This window comes from Diaphorina citri, unplaced genomic scaffold (genome assembly GCF_000475195.1).
Source record: "Diaphorina citri unplaced genomic scaffold, Diaci psyllid genome assembly version 1.1 scaffold777, whole genome shotgun sequence".
NCBI lineage: Eukaryota > Metazoa > Arthropoda > Insecta > Hemiptera > Psyllidae > Diaphorina > Diaphorina citri.
In genome coordinates, this window is record NW_007378210.1 from 132,156 (window position 1) to 138,477 (window position 6,322).

Here is a 6,322-nt window from a genome sequence, read left to right on the forward strand (position 1 = left end):
TTCCAATTGAAGATAACACCTACTCGTGTGTTTAAATCAATGCTAAGTGGACCCTCAGTGCATCTTGTAATACTGACCTTCTTGGGGGGTTTCTATAGAGTAGGTAGAGTAGGTACAAAGTTATCGGTCCTTTGTATAAAGAAGATAGATGACTTACCAAGATAGGTACCAAAGCATTTGAAAATTTCGTCTGTTTTCCGTCCACCGTTCGCTTCTCACAGACACAACAAGCATAAAAGTTGAAAGCACGTCCCATTTCATGTGTTGTGAATGTTGTGGTGATAAGTAGACCCGAGTTTCCTACCTATCAGGAAGTTGTTTTACTTCCCAACAACTTTGCTTTTGCCGCGTGCTTTGCAGGGAAAAAGAGGTAGACATTACGAGCGTAAACTTTTACAGATCGAACTTAAAGTTTGAAATGGAGAAACTTGAGAACTACCAACTTATTTGAAATTAGAGAAATGGAGAGAGAACCACCCGCCCGGTAGAGCCTTTGATCGTCGAAGGTTTGAACGTAAGTTGGAATGAAACTACTTGTTCTGGAAAAGTAAGTATGTGTGCACTTTGGGGCGTAGTTAAAGCCACTCTATGTAGATGTTACAGGTAGCTATTTAGCTAATGAGTAAGAAAGTTTCCCGCAATTCCTACCGTCTGGTGTGTTAGTTTTGGCTGAGAAAATGCTGGAAATTTGTGGTTCAACTACCTACAGCATTGTTCAAAGCTTCTAGTCTGGAGTACTTAGGCCGAGGCATGGAATATTCATTTCATTATGTAAATTTAACAATTTAAGCCTTCTACCTTCCAAGCTAACCTGGCTTGGAAGGTAGAACCTAGTAACGCACCAGCCTGGTAAGCTCTAGCTCGCGAGTTCGATTCCCACCCGGGGCAAATCTTAAACAGACTAGGTTCGTTTTCGTAGTGGCTGGTGGCTTTCTCCTATAACGTGTCCTTTCTTCGATTTCGGGGCGATAAGCTCTCCGTTCTTACAGTTTCCTCAATATTTTTTTATTACTATTATTTTACTGAGACTGGTACCTACATATCTAAGCACAAATAAGAATTTAACAATATCTTCTTGGAGTTCATGGTATAGTTTGTCAAAACTAGGATTGGTAGAGAGTGACATACTATGACACAGGCTTGGCTGCTTGGTTTCTGTTTTTGTTTGACTAGCTGCTTCGAGTTCTCTGCTCCCATAATATTATTCTTTTGATAACAAATAACGAAATAACCTCCTTTCTATTGTGAAGCATGAAAGCATGGAAGTATGTACTCGTATGGTATTTATGACTACGTATGTCACCAGTCACCTGAATGCTTCGATTCCTCTGCTCCACACCTCAGGTTTGAGAATATAGTTAGACATAGCTTATTGTCTTCACTTCTTCTACGCTAAGTAGGGTCTGCAGTCTACACTACTGTTCACTATAGTCGATCGACAACCTAAAAAAAAAAAAAAAACAACGACCTTTATCGACGTCAATTCCTTCATCGACGATCGACGTCAATCGACATCGGCAAACAATTGTGTAGTTGCAATCATTATGTCTTTTTTCTACTTTTGAGTTCTTCTCTCTTCTGCCCTTGTTCTCCTCCTCTGTTATCTCTCTCTTTCCCTCTGTTTCTTCATTTCTCCCTCTCTCCCTTTGTCTCCTCCCATCCTATTCTGTCTAATCTTATCCTGATTCTTCTGATAACAATATTATCACCTACTCTTCCTTTTCTTCCTCCTTTCATTTCCTTCCTTCTTGTTATATTCTCCTTATCCGTCTTTCATCCGTTATCAAATTTTCAGGAATTATTGGGGAAGACAAACACTTGAAACACTTCTCACTTTTCTTCTTTTGAATATTCTGAAATATTCATCATTTTTTGAAGAAGGATGAGAAGAAGAAGAAGGAGGAAGAGAAGAAGAAGAAACTCGAAACGCAATATTTTTCACTTGCTTTCTTTATTCGAATGGTTGTGATTTTTTTTTCTTTTTTTAGGGTGAGAGAGAGGAGAGAGAGGAGGAGGAAGAGAGAGGAGGAGGAGAAAGGAGGAGAAGAGGGGATGATGGAAGAGAGAGAAAAGGAAGGAAAAGAGGGAAGGAGAGTGACGAATGGAATAAATTCATGCATAAGAAATATTTCCCCCTCCCTCTTTTGTTTCTTCTCTTCCTCGCTCCCTTCTCCCTCTTTACTATCTTTCTTTAATCTGCCATTATTACGTCTGCTTTAGTTGTGGCTCCTCTCTCTTTCTCTTTTCCATTTGCATTTCTTTCCGAGTCTTCAATATTCAATGTTGACCTGTTTTTCCCTTCTCTCTCTTTCCTAATAGAAACTTTTTTCTCTCTCTTTATTCTTTTTTTTTCTTCTATTGGTAGAACTATTTGTATTTCATTATTTTTTTTTCCGTCATTATTGTTAAAACAGGGGTTGCATTTAAATCATTCTGGAAATGATTGCGTCTTTTTCCCTTTCTGTCTCTCCTTCTCGTCCCTTTTCACCTTTTTTTTCTCCCTCCTTCTCTCTCTCTCTCCCTCCCTCTCTCCCTCCCTCTCTCTCTCTCTCTCTCTCTCTCTCTCTCTCTCTCTCTCTCTCTCTTATTCTCATTCTCTCTCTCTCTATCTATCTATCTATCTCTTTTGTCTTTATTTTCTTTATTAATTCACTATTGCGTTGTAAGATAGCTGATTGAATTTCCCTAAGCATACTTAACAATGTTGTTGTTATGCTTAGGGGTACTCAACTCACAATGTTTATTCATCTTTATTTCCATTGTTTCTGTCGTTAGGTTCACTGCATACATACATTGTTCTAGTAATTCAAAATTTTAGTCCTTGTTTCAATCAGTTAAAGAAATTTGTAATATATACAAGAACGTCCACAATAACAGAAGTTGTAGGTATATGAATGAATTTACATGTAAGTACATGAAAAATTCCCTGCATTCTGGCGTTATTAAGAAGCGGGGTAGAGCTCCACTTCGCCAAGTCAAGAAAGTTTGACAGCGATATATGCCACAGAGAAAGTATTAGAAGTAGAGGTAGGTAATTATAGAAGACCCTATATAGGTACATCGAAAACTTGCAAAACTTTTCAACATTCTGGAATTATGGAACACCCTATACTCCAACTTCGGCCATCATGTGATCACCCTCTATAAATCAAAGAGACCGAACTTTAGTGACACCGTGTACCCAGGGCACAAAACATTTCTCCGTGATGGGTTTAATTAAAGTTCAAGAGTATCAAATCTGCTGAAAACTAGAGTAATTGGTTATCTATTTCTTATTCTTACCTTATTTTCATCCATCCAATGTCGTTCACTGCTTACCTAGGTACATTTTTTCCCCACCTGTTCGATTTTGTATGTGTTCTCAAAATGAAACGTCCGTGCATCGTGCAAATTTGTCTCCTTTCGAGTAAGTAGATAGGGGAAAAGATTTAATTGGTCCATCGGTCATACTGCTGACGGAGTTCTGGCACATTATGGGTTAACGAAAAACCTATTGATGCATCTAAATCCTGTATTATACGCGAAGACTATAGTAATGCTCAAAGACTATAGCATGTTTGTAGTGTACACTATAGAGTACTATAGACCTATAGAGGTAAAGAGGATGAAGGAATTAACTCGTAAAACTGATTCTAATGATGTGAGCTCGAAGACTATAGTAATGCTCAAAGACTATAGCATGTTTGTAGTGTACACTATAGAGTACTATTATAGACCTATAGAGGTAAAGAGGATGAAGGAATTAACTCGTAAAACTGATTCTAATGATGTGAGCATTGATGTGCTGGATGCAATTGTCCATACTCTTTATTGTGTGCCCTCTTCAGACCAGGGAGTAGAACCAACCCAGAGAAGCTACATCAAATGATGACACGTTTAGTATAAACTTTGAAGGAGGAAGGAATTTTTTTTTAATTGTGGTAAGCATAGGTACTTAAATGTTTGCCACAAATATAGGTACATAGTAAGTACCCCAATTAATACACATAACACCTATTAGATAAATTTTTTGTAGGTATATGAATGAGTTTACATGTACATGAAAAGTTCCCTGGGTAGAGCTCCACTTCGCCAAGTCATGAACGTTTGACAGCGATATACGCCACAAAGTAGAAGTAGAGGTAATTATAAAAGACCCTATACATCGAAAACTTGCAAAACTTTTCAACATTCTGGAATTATGGAACACCATATACTCCAACTTCGGCCATCATGTGATCACCCTCTATAAATCAAAGAGACCGAACTTTAGTGACACCGTGTACCCAGGGCACAAAACTTGGGAGACCTAGAAGGAAAGTTGAAAGTTATAAGAAAACGTCCTGACTCTGCGGTGGTGGAGAAGTGGGCTCTCAAGTGTAGGTATATGAATGAGTTTACATGTACATGAAAAGTTCCCTGCATTCTGGCGTTATTAAGAAGCGGGGTAGAGCTCCACTTCGCCAAGTCAAGAACGTTTGACAGCGATATACGCCACAAAGTAGAAGTAGAGGTAATTATAGAAGACCCTATACATCGAAAACTTGCAAAACTTTTCAACATTCTGGAATTATGGAACACCCTATACTCCAACTTCGGCCATCATGTTCATGTGATCACCCTCTATAAATCAAAGACACCGAACTTTAGTGACACCATGTACCCGGGGCACAAAACTTGGGAGACCTAGAAGGAAAGTTGAAAGTTATAAGAAAACGTCCTGACTCTGCGGTGGTGGAGAAGTGGGCTCTCAAGTTACAGACCGTGGGTTTAGAAAACGTCGTGACATATTGCTCTCTGGCCGGCATACGTCACGTACGATATACACGGTGCTCCTCAAGTTGTGTAGCCAGGGTACACGGTGTCATTGAAGTTCGGTGTCACGGTGCTTCAATACGAAAATAATAGGGACTAATAATCTTTGAAAAATCCTTTCAGAAGTCCACTAAATACCCACCCTAAAATGCAACAGAATTAGTCACTAAGTAGTCAGCTTTACAAAGAAAGCCACTGAACAAATAAATGTTTAGGTAATATCTGTAGGTACTTTGTACACAGTTATTTCAATTACAGATTAAATTAGCATATTACTTAATGTATTTTTGTTCTTTGATTGTATATTCTTCTGATCCCCGTTTTCCTTTCACGGATTTTAGATGCTCATCCTTGCTTTGTTAAAATATAAAATCAGGAGATTCCTGATGGGTTAACCTCTACACTCTACACCACTGAGGCTGACCAGTTTGTAACGTCCTATATTGGTATATCTCGCTTTAGATCCAGGTTTAAACTCCCTGCAGGGTTGAATTTTTTATGGTTCTCTACTGACAGAATTAGTCACTAGTCAGCTTTACAAAGAAAGCCACTGAACAAATAAATGTTTAGCTAATATCTGTAGGTACTTTGTACACAGTTATTTCAATTACAGATTAAATTAGCATATTACTTATGTATTTTTGTTTTTTGTTCTTTGATTGTATATTCTTCTGATCCCCGTTTTCCTTTCACGGATTTTAGATGCTCATCCTTGCTTTGTTACAATATCAAATCAGAAGATTCATTGCTAGCCGTGAACTTTTTCACCGCCACCTTTCCGTCATGAACACCCTGTATTATACAGTGTCGAGATACACGTATCAGGGAAGGATCAGATTACATATGGCCCCCCTCCTAATCTCCGATTTGAGGTGGTTTCTCCCTACTGACCACCGGGACAGTGTCTGGTTACATGAAGTGAACCGATAACTAGGCAAAATGACACATGGTGAGTCAGTAACTCAGAATATTGTAACTTGGAAGATTTTTGTGACTCACAGAGGGACAAAGCGACAAGCAGTTGGTACTAGGCAATCTTTCAAGGGCAAAACTTTCAAACTGCATTGCAAATACACTCAAGAATCTCAACACGAAATGGCATAAGAAAACAACATCATACACGAGTAGGAGTCTCGGAGTTCTTATAAACTCTGGAGTCCCTATTACCACACAACACACTATAATATATAGTACCAAACAAAACCTTGTGCAACACAAGTCGAAAGACTTCAAAGTCTTGACAAACAGGAAGGGATTGGAGATTCCAAAGTTCAAAGTAGAAAATAAAATAGCTGAAAAAAAGTTTCTTCAGTAAAAAATCTGAATAGAAATTCGAATGAGACTGAGGACTCCAGCAGTGAGTGAACAAATAAATACACTTCTAGAGGAAATACAAATTTCAAGTGCTCGACAAATATTTGACTTTCGCTGAGAAATTTCGTGATGACACACACAACAGAACAGACTGATTTGGACTTGAACGGGCGCCATCGCCATTGTGACTGAAAACTTCGGACGGAGTAGCTTT